Genomic DNA, 20,237 nt, shown 5'->3' on the forward strand with positions numbered 1-20,237 from the left:
CCCACTCTCTCCTCCCCCACCCCCCATATTCTCTCCTCCCCCAACCCCACTCTCTCTCCCCCAGCCCCACTCACACTCTCCCCGACCCTCTCTCTCCTCCAACCCTCCTCACCCACCCCGACTCCCCCACTCTCTCCTCCCCCACCCTCATCCCCCTCCCTCCCATCCCCTCTCCCCACCCCCACTCTCTCCTGACCCCCAGTCGCCCTTTCGCCCTACCCCCCACCACCAAACCCCTTCCCCACACACCCCCTCCCTCCTCCCCCCACCCTCCCCCTCCTTTCACTCTCACTCTCCCCTTCCCCCCCCCACCCACCCACCTTCCCCCCTTCCCCCCACCCCCACTCTCTGCTCCTCCCAACCTCCCCAACCCCCCTCTTCCCTGACCCCCACTGTCCCCCTTCCCCCCCACCACCACCCCTCCTCTCCACCCCCTCCTCCCCTTTCACTCTCACTCTCCCCTTCCCCCCCACCCACCTTCCCCCCTTTTCCCTCCCACCCCCACTCTCTGCTCCTCCCAACCTCCCCAACCCCCCTCTTCCCTGACCCCCACTGTCCCCCTTCCCACCCCCACCACCACCCCTCCTCTCCACCCCCTCCTCCCCTTTCACTCTCACTCTCCCCTTCCCCCCCACCCACCTTCTCCCTCTTTCCCTCCCCCCACTCTTCCCTGACCCTCACTGTTCCTTCCCCCACCCCCTCTTCCCCCAACCACCCCCACACCTCCGCTGACCCCCTCCCCAGTCCCACTCTCCCCCTCCCCCCACTCTCTCCTCACCCCCCCTTTCCCCACTCTCTCCTCCCCCCTCCTACCCACACCTTTCCCTCCACCCACTCGGCCCCCACGTCCACTCCCCTCCATGGAGCCGTTGCCGGCTAAAGGCACTTACCGAGCGTGCAGGGAGAAGGAGGGAGGGGAGGAGGGGGAGGAGGGTAGGAGGAGGGGGGGGGAGCAGTAGAGCTCTCGTCACCTCAGGCAGGCACTGTCGTCAGTCGGGCAGGTGCCCCATCCCACCCCACCCCGCCCCGAGCGGGAGAGGCGACGGTGACTACATCTCCCGGCGGTCAGCGCTGCCCGACCTGAGTAATGTCAGATGCGGGGACGGGCGGCGGTGCACGGGGGGGGGGGGAGCTGCCGGGCTGCGGCCTGTGTGCGGTAACGGTGCGGGGCCCGGCAAGGGAGGGGGGACTCGAGGACTCCGTGGCGTGGGTTGAAGGGAAGGATGAGTGGACAACAGTCCGACATCTCCCTCCTGCTCAGGAGTGTCCCCCGGGTGTGGAGAGGTGAGGGGAGTGAGGGGAGGGGAGTGAGGGCGGTGATTGCGGGCGGGCGGCTCCGCTAACGGCGTCCATCTTGTTTGTGCGAGTGAGGAGAGGCCGTGCGTGGTGACGTCAGACGCACAGCACGTGGAAAATATGTGTTTAGAAATTAGAGTTTTAAAGTTTAAAATGTCTGTAACTTTAAAAATATACGACTAATTTAAATAAAACTTGTTATAAACAGTTGCCAGGACAGTGGTGATTAAGGAGGCGCTGACATTGTGGCGCTGTAGTTTACCGTTGTGGCTGCAGGTCCACATGTTTATACCTATATCTGCATGCGTTGTGGGGGAGGGGGGGGCATGACGGGGGGGGGGCATGAGGGGGGGGGGGGGGGGGCATGAGGGGGGGGGGCATGACGTCACCACATGAGTTGTGGGGGAGGGGGGGGCAGCGCGAGCTCATCTCACGGGGGCATTGTGACGTCACACGCTGAAGACATTCAAAAAACCGGTTAGAAATAAAATGTTTTAACTTTAAAACCTCTGTAACTTAAAAAATATACGACCAAATTAAATGAAAATATCATTGGCACCAGCGGGAAGAGTGGTGATTAAGGCGGTGCAAAAATTGTGGTGCTACGGTTCACCGTTTTTGCCGAAATCAGCCGAAATCACAGATACATAAATACATACATACGGGTATATATATATACAAGATCTGAGTTTTAGTATATAGATTTAGATAGATAGATATAGATAGATTGTTGCATGGATAGGATGGACCAAGGGATATGGGCCAAACGTGGGCAGGTGGGACTACTGTAGATGGGCATCTTGGTTGGCATGGGCAAGTTGGGCTGAAGGGCATGTTACCGAGCTGTGTCAGTCTGTGGTCATACTATATAAACTATTAAGTTTGTTTAGTTTCGTACCTTTAGATTAGTTTATTGTCACGTGTACCAAGGTACAAGGAAAACTGTTGTTGTTGCGTGCCAACCAGTCAGCGGAAAGACAATATATGATTACATTTGAGCCGTTACAGTGTACAGATGCAGGATAAAGGGAATTACGTTTAGTGCAAGATAAAGTCCGATTAAAGATAGTCCGAGGGTCTCCAATGAGGTAGATGGCAGCTCAGGACCACTCTTCAGTTGGTGATAGGATGGTTCAGTTACCTGATACAGCTAGGAAGAAACTGTCCCTGAATTTGGCGCCATTTTCAAAGTCTAACCCACACACTAGTTACTCACCAGCACGGTGGTGCAGCGGGTAGAGCTGCTGCCTCACAGCCCCCAGAGACCCGGGTTCCATCCTGACTACGGGTGCTGTCTGTACGGAGTTTGTACATTCCCCCCGTGACCCACGTAGGTTTTCTCCGGGTGCTCCGGTTTCCTCCCACACTCCAAAGACGTGCAGATTTGTAGGTTAATTGGCTTGGTATCAATGTAAATGGTCCCTAGTGTGTGTAGGATAGTGTTAATGTGTGGGAATCATTGGTGGGTGCGGACTCGGTGGGCCGAAGGGCCTGTTTCCGTGCTGCATCTCTAAACTAAACTAAACTAAACTTATGAGCGGGGCCCGATCCAGGCGAGCCCCAGGCTGCTGAAGGGCCTCCAGACGCCTTCCTTGGTCATTGATCGACCAAAGATCCCACATCCCTCTCCTCTCCTCTCCCGTCCACCATCGTTCCCCGGGGGGGGGGATGGGAGCCTCCCACAGCCGACCTCGAGGGCACGGTGGGCCAGACCCCGATCCCCTCTCCGCCCGTCGTCATCACCGGCTCCCTCCTCCCGCTCTCTGGTCTTCGGGGGACGAGCAGTGACCGGCTCAGTGGCTCCCCCTGTAGGCTGCGGTCCGCTGGGCCCAGCAGTGACCGGCTCAGTGGCTCCCCCTGTAGGCTGCGGTCCGCTGGTCACTGAGTGGCTCCCCCTGCAGGCTGCGGCGTGCTGGGAGGTTTGCCCATTGATCGCCACATCTGCATAAGATGTCTCCGTCTCCTTCCTAATCTCTAAAAACACCTCTCAGCACCTCCCAACTCTTAATCCCATCCCACCTCTGGTTGTTCCAGAAGGTTTGCAGAGGTTTGGGCCCCTTATCTGAGGAGGGATGTGTTGGCGTTGGAGAGGGTCCAGAGGAGGTGTACAACAATGAGTGGCTTAACATATGATGAGCATTTGAGGGCACTGGGCCTGTACTCGCTGGAGTTTAGAAGGATGAGGGGGGACCTCATTGAAACTTACCAAATAGTGAAAGGCTTGAATAGAGTGGATGTGGAGAGGATGTTTCCACTGGTGGGAGAGTCTAGGACCAGAGGGCACAGCCTCAGAATAAAAGAACGTACCTTTAGAAAAGAGATGAGGAGGAATTTCTTTAGTCAGAAGGTGGTGAATCTGTGGAATTCTTTGCCACAGAAGGCTGTGGAGGCCAAGTCAGTGGATATTTTTATGGCAGTGATAGATAGATTGTTGATTAGTGCGGGTGTCAGGGGATATAGGGAGAAGGCAGGAGAATGGGGTTAGGAGGGAGAGATAGATCAGCCATGATTGAATGGCGGAGTTGACTTGATGGACTAAATGGCCTAATTGTGCTCTTAGAACTTGTGAACTTCTGTAGATTCTGTGATCCCATCCACCCTGGTGATATGTTCCTGACCACTGATTCAATGGCACCTCCTGGGTGCTCCCAGTCTCCGAGGACTGATGCTGAAGGAATCTAGCTGCAAGTTTGAAATCATAACATTTGCCTTAGATTTATCACATTTCTTCAACAAAAGCCCAGGCAAGAAATGGAACAAAACTAAAGGGTGTCACAGCAGATTTTATAACCACTGCGATGTTGTTTCCGCTTAATTATCTAAATTAAAATCATACCGATGTTTTTCTGACATTGTGGTGGGACAGGCAGTGCATTGCAAATGCTGCAGAATACGACTGCTTACATCAAGCTGCAAGAGACCTAGTTTAGTGAAGACTAGAACAGCAGCAGCCTAGCGACATAGTCACACAGTGTAAAAACTGGTCCTTCCGCCCAACATGCCCACAACAACCATCATGCTCCATCTACACTAGTCCCGCCTGCCTGTGTTTGGCCTTTATCCCTCTAACCCTGTCCTGTCCATGTACCCGTCCAAATGTTTCTTAAACGTGGCGCTAGTCCCAGCATCACCTACCTCCTCTGGCAGCTCGTTCCAAACACACACCATCCTATCCCCTCAGATCCCTATTAAATCTTTCCCCCCTCATCTTAAACCTATGTCCTCTGGTACTTGATTCCCCTACACTGGGCAAGAGAATGTGTGCGTCTATTCAATCTAAAGCAACTAAAGTTTAGTTTTGTTTAGTTTAGTTTAGAGATACAGCGAGGAAACAGAACCTTCAGCCCAGCGAGTCCGCGCCGACCAGCGATCCCCGCACATTAACACTATCCTACACACTAGGGACAATTTACACTTACACCAAGCCAATTAACCTACAAACCTGTACGTCTTTGGACTGTGAGAGGAAACCGAAGATCTTGGAGAAAACCCACGCGGTCACGGGGAGAACGTACAAACCATCCAGACAGCACCCGTAATCATGAAGGACCCGGGTCTCTGGCGCTGTGAAGCTGCAACTCTACCGCTGCGCCACCGTGCCACCCTACTTTTATAGTATTTAGTTTCTTTAATGCTGCAAGACCAGGCTTTAAGAGGAGTGTTCTCAAAAGGGATCAGATCCTGCATGTGATCAGATTCATAGAGTCATCAAGCTATATCTGCTCATCTAGTCTACGCTGACCAAGTTGGCATACTGGGCCAGTCAAATTTGCCTGCATTTGGCCCGTAACCATCTAAACCCTTCCTATCAATATATCTGCTTAAATAATTTTTTTAATATTTGACAAGGTTCTACAATACTACAATTGTGGGGTACCACAAGGCTCGGTGCTGGGACCGCAGCTATTTACAATATACATTAATGACTTGGATGAAGGGATCAAAAGTGCCATTAGCAAATTTGCAGATGATACAAAGCTGGGTGGTAGTGTGAACTGTGAGGAAGATGCTATGAGGTTGCAGGGTGACTTGGACAGGTTGTGTGAGTGGGCGGATACACACAGCAGATGCAGTTTAATGTGGATAAGTGTGAGGTTATCCACTTTGGTGGTAAGAAAAAGAAGGCAGATTATTATCTGAATGGTGTCAAGTTAGGAAAAGGGGACTTACAATGAGATCTGGGTGTCCTAGTGCATCAGTCACTGAAAGGAAGCATGCAGGTACAGCAGGCAGTGAAGAAAGCCAATGGAATGTTGGCCTTCATAACAAGAGGAGTTGAGTATAATAATAATAATAATAATTCATTTATTTTATATAGCGCCTTATCGCATGCTCAAAGCGCTTTACAAAAACAATTAACATAGAAACAAACAGACAAACTATCCTGACGGAAAAGCGGCGAATACACAACGCCAGCGTCCTCTCACGTCAGGGTCCGGCAGTAGACATTAAAAAGCACAAGACACACAGATATAATTTTTTACACAAACAGCCATCACAGTGATTGCTCTAGGCACACCCTCACTGTGATGGAAAGCAAAGTCTTATCTCCTCCTCGTTCTTCTCCCGTGGTGCCACGAGGTGATCGAGGCTCCCAACTTTTTGAAGCCCCCACCGGGCGATGGAAAGTCCCAGGGCCGAGCCGAGCAGGCCGATGAAAGTCCTGAGCCCCCACCGGGCGATGGAAAGTGCTGCGGCCGAGCCACGCAGGGCGATGAAGGGCCTGCGGGCGGGTCGATCGTACCTTGCGCTTCGGGGCGGTCGAAGCTGCTACGGCTGGAGCTCCCAAAAGCCGGAGCAAAGAGGTCCTTCTGCAGTTGTACCGGGCCCTAGTGAGACCGCACCTGGAGTACTGTGTGCAGTTTTGGTCTCCAAATTTGAGGAAGGATACTCTTGCTATTGAGGGCGTGCAGCGTAGGTTTACTAGGTTAATTCCCGGAATGGCAGGACTGTCATATGTTGAAAGACTGGAGCGGCTAGGCTTGTATACACTGGAATTTAGAAGGATGAGAGGGGATGTTATCGAAACATATAAGATTATTAAGGGGTTGGACACGTTAGAGGCAGGAAACATGTTCCCAATGTTGGAGGAGTCCAGAACCTGGGGCCGACCAGCGATCCCTGCACATTAACACTATCCTACACACTAGGGACAATTTACACTTACACCAAGCCAATTAACCTACAAACCTGTATGTCTTTGGACTGTGAGAGGAATAAGGGGTAGGCCATTTAGAACGGAGATGAGGAAAAACATTTTCAGTCAGAGAGTTGTGAATCTGTGGAATTCACTGCCTCAGAAGGCAGTGGAGGCCAATTCTCTGAATGCATTCAAGAGAGAGCTAGATAGAGCTCTTAAGGATAGCGGAGTCAGGGGGTATGGGGAGAAGGCAGGAACGGGGTACTGATTGAGAATGATCAGCCATGATCACATTGAATGGCGGTGCTGGCTCGAAGGGCTGAATGGCCTACTCCTGCACCTATTGTCTATTGTCTATTGTCTAATACAATACGATACGATACAATAGAACTTTATTTATCACAGGAGGGAAATTGATCTGCCAAACAGTCACAAAACACAACATACATGAAGCATGAAATGTTGTGATTGTTCCTGCCAGAAGCAGCACACTGACTAGTTCTTTGGCTACAACTGGGTGGGTGGCAATGAAGCCAGAAAACACATTTTGTTGCTTCATAAGTTTATAAGTTCTCAGAGCAGAATGAATCCATTCGCTCATCAAGTCTACTCTACCATTCAATCATGGCTGATTTATCTTTCCCTCTCAACCCCATTCTCCTGCCTTCTCCCCATCACCCCTGACAGCTGCACACGCCGTTAACATTACAACCCAACCACCGAGCTGCTGCAAGGGTCAACAAGTAGCTCTGGCTTCGACCGCTGTCTCCAGTTTCTTGTCACGATACCTGAGTTGAAAGGCAAACTGCTGAGAACAGCGTTGGTGTCATCTCACCTCAACGTCTTCTTGGAAACTATGATTGATAACAACGACGGGCACAGTCATCACTAAACCTCCAAACTGTTCAGCTTTGCAACTGAACGATACTTGTAGAGATAACACCATCTTTTGACACTGGATTACGATGGCTACTCACACTGCCCCAACATGTCCCATCTACATTAGTCCCACCTGCCTGCGTTTGGCTCATATCCCTCCAAACCTGTCATATCCACATACCTGTCTAAATGTTTTTTACATGTTGTGATAGTCCCTGCCTCAACTACCTCCTCCAGCAGCTCGTTTCATACGCCCACCATCCTTTGTGTAAAAAAGTTACCACTCAGGCTCCAATTAAATCCCCCCACCCCCTCCCTTAAACCGATGGCCTCTGGATCTTGATTCCCCAACTCTGGGCAAAAGATTCTGTTCATCTACCCAATCTATTCCTCTCATGATCTTGTACACCTCTATAAGATCACCCCTCATCCTCCTTTGCTCCAAGGCCAGAGTCCTAGTCTGCTCAACCTCTCCTTATAGCTCAGACCTTCGAATCCTGGCAACATCCTCATAAATCTTCTCTGCACCCTTTCCACTTGACACCGTCTTTCCTAAAGCAAGGTGACCAAAAATGTACGTGGCCTGACCACAGTCTTATATATCTGCAATATGACCTCCCTACTTCTACACTCAATACTCTGACTGATGATGGCCAATGTGCCCACCCTCTCAACCTGCAACGTCACCTTCAAGGAACTATGTATCTGCACTGGTCCCTCTGCTCTATAACACTACCCAGAGCCCTACCATTCACTGTGTAGGTCCTGCCAATGTTAGTGCCCCTAAAATGCTACACCTCACATTGCTCTGTATTATTTTTATAAGATCACCCCTCATCCAACTGCACTCCAAGAAATAAAGTTCTAGCCTGCTCAACCTCTCCCTATAGCTCAGATCCTTGAGCCTTGGCAACATCCTCGTAAATCTGCTCTGCACCCTTTCCAGCTTGACAACATCTTTCCTATATAAGGTGACCAAAAATGAACGCAATACTCAAAATGTGGCTTCACCAATGTTTTGTTGGAGATTAGTTGAACTTGGAAACCTGTTGATGTGGGCCAAAGGGCCAGTTCCTGGGCTGCACAGTTCCAGGTTCACGGGGTGATGGGTGAATAGGTCATGATATGGTCCATAGTGCTCTAGATGGCCACAATTGTGCAACAGCTAGAAGATATGAACTCAGCTAGAAGATCATAGAATAATCAACTCCAGTGGTTAAAAAATAGGTTAATTTCAAAGTTGATGAAACAAATAAGATGGAGGCAGACATGTTACCGAGGAAGAGAGTGGTGAGGAAAGGCAATGTTGGCAGTGTACATGCATTACTCAATGTATTGAGACAGGCCCCTGATGCATGGCAGGTGGCCAAGGAGCTGGGCACTGGGGACCAACAACCGGTCTGTTGGGGGAACCCATTGTTGGGTGTGAGAGAGAGGCAGAGCAGAGAAACAGGCCCTTCAGCCCGCCATGGCCATGCAGACCATCATGTCCCCATCTACACATTTGTTGCTTCATAAGTTTATATGTTCTCGGAGCAGAGGTAGGACATTCGGCCCATCAAGTCTACTCCACCATTCAATCATGGCTGATCTATCTTTCCCTCACAACCCCATTCTTCTGTCATAACCCCTAACAGCTGCACACAACGTTAACATTATAACCCAACCACCGAGTCGCTGCAAAGATCAACAAATCGAAAATGAATCACACTCGGGCTGGGGCCAGTCTCCAGTTTCCTTTGCAATGCAAATTGCTGAGAAGCGTGGGTGTCATTGTACCACTACGCCTATTGCTCAGTCCTTGGAAACTGTGACAGATAACAACGAGGTAAAGTGATCACTAAACCTCCAAATTGTTCAACTTCTCAACTGAATTATGCCTGGAGGGAAACCACGATCTTTGGACACTGGATTACGGTGGCTGTTTTTAAGTCACATGCCAGTTGAATATCACAGTAAAAGGTAACCTCAGTTTTTAATCTAAACTAAACTAAGCATGCACAGCTTTTCAGAAGTAATTGATGCCGGGAGAGGAATCTAATAGTGAGCATTTATTCTTAATGTGTACAGGAATGGGAAACAGGATCTTGAACATCTACTGTTAATTACAGCAAGGAGATGATTTAACAGGCAAGGCAGCGTGAGGTGTAGATGGAATGAGACTGGTCCTTGATGATGCTACTGGCCTTGCCAAGACAGCGTGAGGTGTAGATGGAATGAGACTGGTCCTTGATGATGCTACTGGCCTTGCCGAGACAGCGTGAGGTGTAGATGGGGTGAGACTGATCTTTGATGATGCTACTGGCCTTGCCGAGACAGCATGAGGTGTAGATGGAGTGAGACTGGTCCTTGATGATGCTACTGGCCTTGCCGAGACAGCATGAGGTGTAGATGGAGTGAGACTGGTCCTTGACTTTTTTTTTTTAAATCTAAAAAAAAAATTAAAAAATTTAAATACTTTTCTAAAAAAACAATTTAAAAAAAAAAGAATTTAATTTTTTTAATTAAAAAAAAAATTTGATTTAAAAAAAAATAAAAAATTAAAAACGTTACTGAATCAGAGAGCATGATTGCCAGATGGTCCCCCCCCCCCCCCCCCCCCCACCTGCCCCTGCCAGATATGAGATGGCAACCTCATGGAACATGGGTTTGAGTTCAGGAATCTGAGCGTAGGTTAACCAGGTCACTGATTGAGGGTTGGGCAGGCTAGGACTTTATTCCTTGGAGTGCAGGAGGCTGAGTGGTGATCTTATAGAGGTGTATAGGACCATGAGGGGAATAGATAGACTGAATGCACAGAGTCATTCAGCACAGGGTGGCAAAGAATGCAGGCACAAGCAACTGCAGATTCTGGAATTGCTGGTGTGGCTTACTAATGCATTGTATTATTGATTATTATGTATTTATGTGTGTGTTATTGCATTTGCTGGTCTGTGAAGCTGCAGCTAGTTGGAATTTTACTGTTCCATTGCCGGTAAATGTGACAATTAACCACTCTCGGCTCCTGCCGCCAATTGTACATGAAACTTACAGACGGAACCAGAGAGATCATTTCTCCTCCTTGACAAGCCTGTGGCTTGTATCAAGATGGACATTGTGTTGGTACATTGGCACATGAGGCGGAGTGGAGGGAAGGAGTTGAGGTGCCGTTTGACCAGTGTGGAATTGGAAGGTAGAATGGGATGGTAGAGCCAAATGGCCTCTTAATCTTGATGACTGCAGATACAACCAGGGATTGTGTACAAATTGTACTCACTGATCAGTCATCAGAATCCCCCCAGCCCACCCCCAATAGACCACAGGTCAAGTAACTATTAATGCCAGGACAGAAGGGAGACATGACGTTTCAGGTCGAGACCCTTCTTCAGACGGGTCTTCAACATCACCCATTCCTTCTCTCCAGAGATACTGCCCGCCCCGTTGAGCATTTTGTGCCTACCTTTGGTTTAAAGCAGCATCTGCAGTTGTTTCCTACACAATAATACCAAGTTTGTCCATTATGTATTTGGAGAGGAGAGGGACTCTTTCCCCAAAGTTCACGATGCGCTGACACGAGTGTGAAACAGATCAGTCAGTGGCACGGTGGCACGGTGGCACGGTGGCACAGCGGTAGAGTCGCTGCCTCACAACGCCAGAGACCCGGGTTCCATCCTGACTATGAGTGCTGTCTGTACGGAGTTTGTGTGATGTTATCCACTTTGGTGGTAAGAATAGGAAGGCAGAGTATTATCTCAATGGTGTCAAGTTAGGAGCAGGGGACGTACAACGAGATCTGGATGTCCTTGTGCATCAGTCACTGAAAGGAAGCATGCAGGTACAGCAGGCTGTGAAGAAAGCCAATGGAATGTTGGCCTTCATAACAAGAGGAGTTGAGTATCGGAGCAAAGAAGTCCTTCTGCAGTTGTACAGGGCCCTAGTGAGACCGCACCTGGAGTACTGTGTGCAGTTTTGGTCTCCAAATGTGAGGAAGGATATTCTTGCTATTGAGGCTTTGCAGCGTAGGTTTACTAGGTTAATTCCCGGAATGGCGGGACTGTCATATGTTGAAAGACTGGAGCGACTAGGCTTGTATACACTGGAATTTAGAAGGATGAGAGGAGATCTTATCGAAACGTATAAGATTATTAAGGGGTTGGACACGTTAGAGGCAGGAAACATGTTCCCAATGTTGGGGGAGTCCAGAACAAGGGGCCACAGTTTAAGAATAAGGGGTAGGCCATTTAGAACTGAGATGAGGAAAAACTTTTTCAGTCAGAGAGTTGTGAATCTGTGGAATTCTCTGCCTCAGAAGGCAGTGGAGGCCAATTCTCTGAATGCATTCAAGAGAGAGCTAGATAGAGCTCTTAAGGATAGCGGAGTCAGGGAGTATGGGGAGAAGGCAGGAACGGGGTACTGATTGAGAATGATCAGCCATGATCACATTGAATGGTGGTGCTGGCTCAAAGGGCCGAATGGCCTCCTACTGCACCTATTGTCTATTGTCTATTTTTCCCTCTCAACCCCATTGTCCTGCCTTCTCCACATAACCCCTGACACCTGTATTAATCAAGAATCTATCTATCTCTGCCTTAAATATACCCACTGACTTGGCCTCCACAGCCTTCTGTGACAATGAATTCCACAGATTTACCACCCACTAGTTAAAGAAATTCCTCCTCATCTCCATTCTAAAGGTACGCCCTTTTATTCTAAGGCTGTGCCCTCTTATCCTACACTCCCACTCGTGGAAACATCTTCTCCACATCCACTCTATCCAGGCCTTTCATTATCCAATGAGTTACAATATGATCCTCCCTCATCCTTCTAAACTCCAGCGAGTAGAGGCCCAGAGCCTTCAAACGCTGCCCATACATTAACCCACTCATCCCAGGATTGTTCTGGTAAACCTCTTCTGGTCCTAGACTCCCCCACTAGTGGAAACATCGTCTCCACATCCACTCTATCTAAGCCTTTCATTATGGACAGGTTTCAATGAGATTCTTCTAAACTCCAGTGAGTATTGGCCCTCGTAAAGCTCCTGTGGACTCTCTCCATTGAAGGGGGACCATTCTCCAACAATGCAGCCCAGGAATGGCCAACAATGCAACTCACGCACATCCCCCTGCCCCAGTTGCAGCTCAGTTGCTCTGTGAGGCCCCACACACAACTACTAATCTTGGCAACAACAAAATAGACTCAGCACTTGTGGTTTTGATAGGTTTTGATGGTGGTTTTGATTGTGAGGTTGATATCCCAGCAAAGCCATAACCAGCTTCGCTGACGCAAAAATAAACCTGTTTCAAGAATAGAATGGAGATATCCGAAATAGCCAACGTGGGCCGCAGCGTGGGACCAGTGGATGTTGGATCTGGTGGACAGGGTACACAAGGAGGGCTCACCAGGATGTTGCCTGGGCTTGAGTTATAGGGAGGGGTTGGATAGGCTGGGAACTCCACTCCAGTGTTTAGGAGTAGAATTAGGCCATTCGGCCCATCGAGTCCACTCCGCCATTCAATCATGGCTGATCTCTGCCTCCTAATCCCATTTTCCTGCCTTCTCCCCATAACCCTTGACACCCATTCTAATCAAGAATTTATCTATCTCTGCCTTGAAAATATCCACTGACTTGGCCTCCACAGCCCTCTGTGGCAAAGAGTTCCACCACCCTCTGATTAAAGATATTTCTCCTCATCTCTTTCCTAAAAGAACGTCCTTTAATTCTGAGGCTGTGACCTCTAGTCCAGGACTCTCCTCATCTCTTTCCTTAAAGAACGTCCTTTAATTCTGAGGCTGTGACCTCTAGTCCTGGACTCTCCCACTAGTGGAAAACATCCTCTCCACATCCACTCTATCCAAGCCTGTCACTATTCTGTACGTTTCAATGAGGTCCCCCCTCATTCTTCTAAACTCCAGCGAGTGCAGGCCCAGTGCCGTCAAACGCTCATCATAGGTTAACCTACGCATTCCTGGGATCATTCTTGTAAACCTCCTCTGGACCCCCTCCAGAGCCAGCACAACCTTCCTCAGTAGTTCAGGACTGTGTGGGAAGGAACTGCAGATGTTGGTTTAAACCGAAGATAGACACATAATGCTGGAGTAACTCAACAGGGTGGACAGTGTCTCTGGAGAAAAGTAATAGGTGATGTTTTGGGTCAAGACCGTTCTTCAGACTGCTCTCTGGTTGTGGTAGGATCATTCAGTTGCCTGAGAACAGCTGGGAAGAAAGTGTCCCTGAATCTGGAGGTGTGTGTAATCTTGTCGATTTAGGCAGTCCTGGTCTAATTAGGGCCTTGCTTCTGGCTATTTTCTGTTAATGTCAGAGTTCAGTCTTTAGTCAGAGGGTGGTGAATCTGTGGAATTATTTGCCACTGAAGGCTGTGGAGGCCAAGTCAGTGGACATTTTTATGACAGATTCTTGATTAGTACGGGTGTCAGAGTTTATGGGGGAAAGCAGGAGAATGGGGTTAGGAGGGAGAGATAAATCAGCTATAATTGAATGGCAGAGTAGACTTGATGGGCCGAATGGCCTAAATCAACTGCTATTCCTTATGACCTAATGACTCTGAGCACCTTCCGATGTGTAACAGACAATAGACAATAGGTGCAGGAGGAGACCATTCAGCCCTTCGAGCCAGCACCACCATTCAATGTGATCATGGCTGATCATTCTCAATCAGTACCCCGTTCCTGCCTTCTCCCCATACTCCCTGACTCCTCTATCCTTAAGAGCTCTATCTAGCTCTCTCTTGAATGCATTCAGAGAATTGGCCTCCACTGCCTTCTGAGGCAGAGAATTCCACAGATTCACAACTCTCTGACTGAAAAGGTTTTTTCTCATCTCAGCTCCAGTCTTTCAACATACGACAGTCCCGCCATTCCGGGAATTAACCTAGTAAACCTACGCTGCACGCCCTCAATAGCAAGAATATCCTTCCTCAAATTTGGAGACCAAAACACACTGCACACAGTACTCCAGGTGCGGTCTCACTAGGGCCCTGTACAACTGCAGAAGGACCTCTTTGCTCCTATACTCAACTCCTCTTGTTATGAAGGCCAACATTCCATTGGCTTTCTTCACTGCCTGCTGTACCTGCATGCTTCCTTTCAGTGACTGATGCACTAGGACACCCAGATCACGTTGTACGTCCCCTTTTCCTAACTTGACACCATTCAGATAATAATCTGTCTTCTTATTCTTACCACCAAAGTGGATAACCTCACACTTATCCACATTAAACTGCATCTGCCATGCATCCGCCCACTCACACAACATGTCCAAGTCACCCTGCAACCTCATAGCATCTTCCTCACAGGTCACACTGCCACCCAGCTTTGTATCATCTGCAAATTTGCTAATGTTACTTTTAATCCCTTCATCCAAGTCATTAATGTATATTGTAAATAGCTGCGGTCCCAGCACCGAGCCTTGCGGTACCCCACTAGTCACTGCCTGCCATTCTGAAAGGGACCCATTTATCCCCACTCTTTGCTTTCTGTCTGCCAACCAATTTTCTATCCATGTCAGTACCCTACCCCCAATACCATGTGCTCTAATTTTGCACACTAATCTCCTATGTGGGACCTTGTCGAAGGCTTTCTGAAAGTCGAGGTACATCACATCTACTGGCTCTCCCCTGTCAATTTTCCTAGTTACATCCTCAAAAAGTTCCAATAGATTAGTCAAGCATGATTTCCCCTTCGTAAATCCATGCAGACAGCGCTGCTCTCTGTACACAGGCAGTGACATTCATATTACTGAGGATAGCTGACATTTCCACGCCGCTCATTGCTAGCCTGCACGGGTTGTAAAGGTTGGTGTTGGACAGATCGCCGGTCAGCACAGAGCTACTGCCCACTAGTGGGGAACCAACCACACTACAGTCATGACACAGTCCAGTCGTGACTCACGTTTAGAAACAAAGAACACCAAAGATGGACACAGAGTGCTGGAGTAACTCAGCGGGTCAGGCAGCATCTGTGGAGAACATGGATAGGTGACGTTTCACAGAGTGCTGGAGTAACTCAGCGGGTCAGGCAGCATCTGTGGAGAACATGGATAGGTGACGTTTCACAGAGTGCTGGAGTAACTCAGTGGGTCAGGCAGCATCTGTGGAGAACATGGACGTTTCACAGAGTGCTGGAGTATCTCAGTGGGTCAGGCAGCATCTCTGGGGAACATGGACACAGAGTGGTGGAGTAACTCAGTGGGTCAGGCAGCATCTCTGGGGAACATGGATAGGTGATGTTTCGGATCTGAACCTGCTGAGTTATTCCAACACTTTGTGTCTATCTTCAAGACTCCAGTGTTTAAGAGTTATATGTACAGCGACAGAACATTGACATTCTTACTTGCTGCAGATATGGGCCAAATGCAGGCAAATGGGACGAGCCCAGTCTACCAACTTGGTCAGAATGGACAAGGTGGGCCGAAGGGCCTGTTTCCATGCCGTAGAACTCTGTGACTCTGAATCCAATTGGGAGACAGCAATACCGGCTTAACTTAATTTAGTTTAGTTTAGTGTCACGTGTACTGATGTACTGTGAAAAGCTTTGGTTGCGTGCTCACCTGTCAGCAGAAAGACAACACATGATTACAACTGAGCTGTCCAGAGTGTACAGGATAAAGGGAATAATGTTTAGAGCAAGTTAAAGTCCAGTAAAGTCCGATTAACGTTAGTCCGATGGTCTTCGATGAGGTAGATGGGAGCTCAGGACTATTCTCTGGTTGTGGTAGGATAATTCAGTTGCCTGGTAACAGCCAGGAAGAAACTGTCCCTGAATCTGGAGGTGTGCGTTTTCACACTTCTGTACCACTTGCCTGATGGGAGAGGGGAGAATGGGGAGATCACCAGCAGACGGAGTGTTGAGGAATCAGACTGTACGGGGATTAGATGACAACATGGAGTTGAAAGTTGATCCGTGAACTAAACAGAGCTATACCTGCCCCCTGTCCACAAGCTGAACATCCTGCTCACATCAGGAGGGGGACTTGGAACACAAAGGGACCGATTGCATTTCAATTAAAAATGAAGCTACATTTTAAACTATTTGTTTTCCACCATTTTACTCAAGATTGGAGTATTTTAACTTAGAACAGAGAACACAGAACAGCACAGCACAGAACAAGCACTTTGACATATAGAAAGCATTTTATCAGGATGCATCACAGCTTGGTTTGGGAACAGCTCCATCCAAGTCCGCAAGAAATTGCAGAGAATTGTGGACACAGCCCAGACCATCACACAAACCAACCTCCCTTCCATCAACTCCATCTACACCTCACACTGCCTCGGCAAGGCCAGCAGCATAAGACCAGTCTCACCCCGGCCACTCCCTCTTCTCCCCTCTCCCATCGGGCAAGTGGTACAGAAGTGTGAAAACACACACCTCCAGATTCAGGGACAGTTTATTCCCGGCTGTTATCAGGCAACTGAACCATCCTACCACAACCAGAAAGCAGTGCTGAACTACTATCTACCTCATTAGTGACCCTCGGACTATCCTTAATCGGACTTTGCTGGCTTTACCTTGCACTGAATGTTATTCCCTTATCATGTATCTATACACTGTAAGAGGCTCAATTGCAATCATGTATTGTCTTTCCGCTGACTGGTTAGCACGCAACAAAAGCTTTTCACTGTACCTCGGTACATGTGACAATAAACTAAACTGAGGTGCTGGAATAGACAATAGACAATAGACAATAGACAATAGGTGCAGGAGGAGGCCATTCAGCCCTTCGAGCCAACACCGCCATTCAATGCGATCATGGCTGATCACTCTCAATCAGTACCCCGTTCCTGCCTTCTCCCCATACCCCCTCACTCCGCTATCCTTAAGAGCTCTATCCAGCTCTCTCTTGAAAGCATCCAACGAACTGGCCTCCACTGCCTTCTGAGGCAGAGAATTCCACACCTTCACCACCCTCTGACTGAAAAAGTTCTTCCTCATCTCCGTTCTAAATGGCCTACCCCTTATTCTCAAACTGTGGCCCCTTGTTCTGGACTCCCCCAACATTGGGAACATGTTATCTGCCTCTAATGTGTCCAATCCCCTAATTATCTTATATGTTTCAATAAGATCCCCCCTCATCCTTCTAAATTCCAGTGTATACAAGCCCAATCGCTCCAGCCTTTCAACATACGACAGTCCCGCCATTCCGGGAATTAACCTAGTGAACCTACGCTGCACGCCCTCCATAGCAAGAATATCCTTCCTCAAATTTGGAGACCAAAACTGCACACAGTACTCCAGGTGCGGTCTCACCAGGGCCCGGTACAACTGTAGAAGGACCTCTTTGCTCCTATACTCAACTCCTCTTGTTACGAAGGCCAACATTCCATTGGCTTTCTTCACTGCCTGCTGTACCTGCATGCTTCCTTTCATTGACTGATGCACTAGGACACCCAGATCTCGTTGAACTCCCCCTCCTCCTAACTTGACACCATTCAGATAATAATCTGCCTTTCTATTCTTACTTCCAAAGTGAATAACCTCACACTTATCTACATTAAACTGCATCTGCCATGTATCCGCCCACTCACACAACCTGTCCAAGTCACCCTGCAGCCTTATTGCATCTTCCTCACAATTCACACTACCCCCCAACTTAGTATCATCTGCAAATTTGCTAATGGTACTTTTAATCCCTTCGTCTAAGTCATTAATCTTTAGCAAAACACAAAGTGCCGGATGAACAGAGGTGCTGCAGTGGTGCAGCGGGTAGAGCTGCTGCTTCCCTGTGCCACCTGACCTCAGGTGCTGTCTGTGTGGTGCTTGCACGTTCTCCCTGTGGTCGCATAGGTTTCCTCCGGGTGCTCCGGTTTCCTCCCTCACCTGCCAAAACAAATGTGTGGGTTCGTAGGTTAGTTGCCCTCTTTACATTATGGGGTAACACAGTGGTGCAGTGGGTAGAGCTGCTGCCTTACAGTGCTTACAGTGCTCACAGTGTTCACAGTGTTTACAGTGCTCACAGTGTTCACAGTGTTCACAGTACTTACAGTGTTCACAGTGCTCACAGTGCTCACAGTGCTCACAGTGTTCACAGCGCTCACAGTGTTCACAGCGCTCACAGTGTTCACAGCGCTCACAGTGTTCACAGCGCTCACAGTGTTCACAGCGCTCACAGTGCTCACAGTGGTCACAGTGCCTTACAGTGGTTACAGTGTTCACAGTACTCACAGTGCTCACAGTGCTCACAGTGCTCACAGACTCACAGTGTTCACAGTGCTCACAGTGCTCACAGTGTTCACAGTGCACAGTGTTCACAGTGTTCACAGTGCTCACAGTGTTCACAGTGCACAGTGTTCACAGTGTTCACAGTGCTCACAGTGTTCATGGTGCTCACAGTGCTCACAGTGCTCACAGACTCACAGACTCACAGTGCTCACAGTGCTCACAGTGTTCACAGTGTTCACAGTGCTCACAGTGCTCACAGACTCACAGACTCACAGTGCTCACAGTGCTCACAGTGCTCACAGTGCTCACAGCGTTCACAGTGCTCACAGCGTTCACAGCACCAGAGACCCGGGTCCCATCCTGACCTGTGTGGGTTTTCTCTGAGATCTTCGGTTTCCTTCCACACTCCAAGGATGTGCAGGTTTGTAGGTAAATGGGCTTGTCCTATCTACAGAAGTTCTCTGACAACTCTGCCATCGTCGGCCTCATCACAGGCGACGAGGACAGGGCGTACAGAGAACTGATCAAGGAGTTTGTGGACTGGTGCCAGCGGAACTGCCTCTGGATCAACACAGGGAAAACCAGGGAGATGGTGGTAGATTTCCGCAGGCACAGCCAGGTCCCCCCGACACCGGTGAACATCCAGGGAATGGACATCGAGAGGGTGGATTCATAAGTACCTGGGTGTCCACCTCAACAATAAACTGGACTGGACTGAAAACACCGATGCGCTATACAGAAAGGGCCAGAGCAGATTTTATCTGCTAAGGAGACTCAGGTCCTTTGGAGTTCAGGGGGCACTCCTAAGGACCTTCTACAACACGGTGGTTGCATCAGCCATCTTCTATGGAGTGGTCTGCTGGAGCAGCAGCATCTCAGCAGCAGAGGGGAAGAGACTCAACAAGTTGGTCAGGAAGGCCAGCTCTGTCCTGGGTTGCCCCCTCGACTCAGTGCAGGTGGTGGGAGAGAGGAGGATGATGGCAAAGCTAACATCGCTGCTGGACAACGACTCCCACCCCATACAGGACACTGTCACTACACTGAGTAGCTCCTTCAGTGACAGACTCCTTCACCCCAAGTGCATGAAGGAGAGATATAGGAGGTCCTTCCTTCCCACTGCTGTGAGACTGCACAACCAGCACTGCTCCCAGCAGACCAGTCAACAATAACAGCTGTTTCCAACATCTACCGGGCAGATCTTTGCTCTCCAGCCCCGCTGTTCTGCCTCCGCTGGAAGGTCAGTGTAGCGCAGTTTCTTTCTTTCAAAGGCTTCCTGCACAAAGGCTTCCTCCCAAGGGACTGTGAGCTCCACAAAATACACCATGCGCTGAGTGTTGGACCAGAGGACAAGATCAGGCCTCAAGTTGGTGATGGCTATCTCTGGTGGAACTGTAAGCTATTGGTCCACATTCACCAGCATCTGCCAGTCCCGGGCTGCCTCCAGCTGTCCAAACCTTGTCCTTGGTGGAATTTTCCGTTGCTTTTGTTCCCCCTCCCGAACAAAGGCAATTGGCATAACTGGGTTGGTTGTTCTGGGCGGCTGGGCATTGTTGGTTGTTCTCCTGCTTTCCAGAGTCGCTACCAGGCATTTGAGCACTTGATTATGTCTCCAGGTGTACCGTCCTTGGGAGAGGCATACTTTACACCCAGTGAGGATGTGCTTAAGCGTGGCTGGTGTTGAACACAGGGGGCATGATGGATCTTCGCCCAGCCATTGGTTGAGATTTTCTGGGCTGGGAAGGACATCATAGGTTGCCTGAATGAG

General features: G+C 49.2%; 1 long non-coding RNA gene across 1 annotated transcript in view; it reads left to right on the forward strand.

Moving 5' to 3' along the window:
* The first annotated feature begins 9,149 nt into the window (after positions 1–9,149).
* Positions 9,150–20,237, forward strand: part of LOC144606194 (uncharacterized) — a 51,751-nt gene continuing 40,663 nt past the window's right edge. Inside the window, exon 1 of the long non-coding RNA XR_013548926.1 lies at positions 9,150–9,277. This is a non-coding gene — a long non-coding RNA (uncharacterized LOC144606194). The remainder of the gene's footprint in view (positions 9,278–20,237) is intronic.

This window comes from Rhinoraja longicauda, chromosome 26, assembly GCF_053455715.1.
Source record: "Rhinoraja longicauda isolate Sanriku21f chromosome 26, sRhiLon1.1, whole genome shotgun sequence".
NCBI lineage: Eukaryota > Metazoa > Chordata > Chondrichthyes > Rajiformes > Arhynchobatidae > Rhinoraja > Rhinoraja longicauda.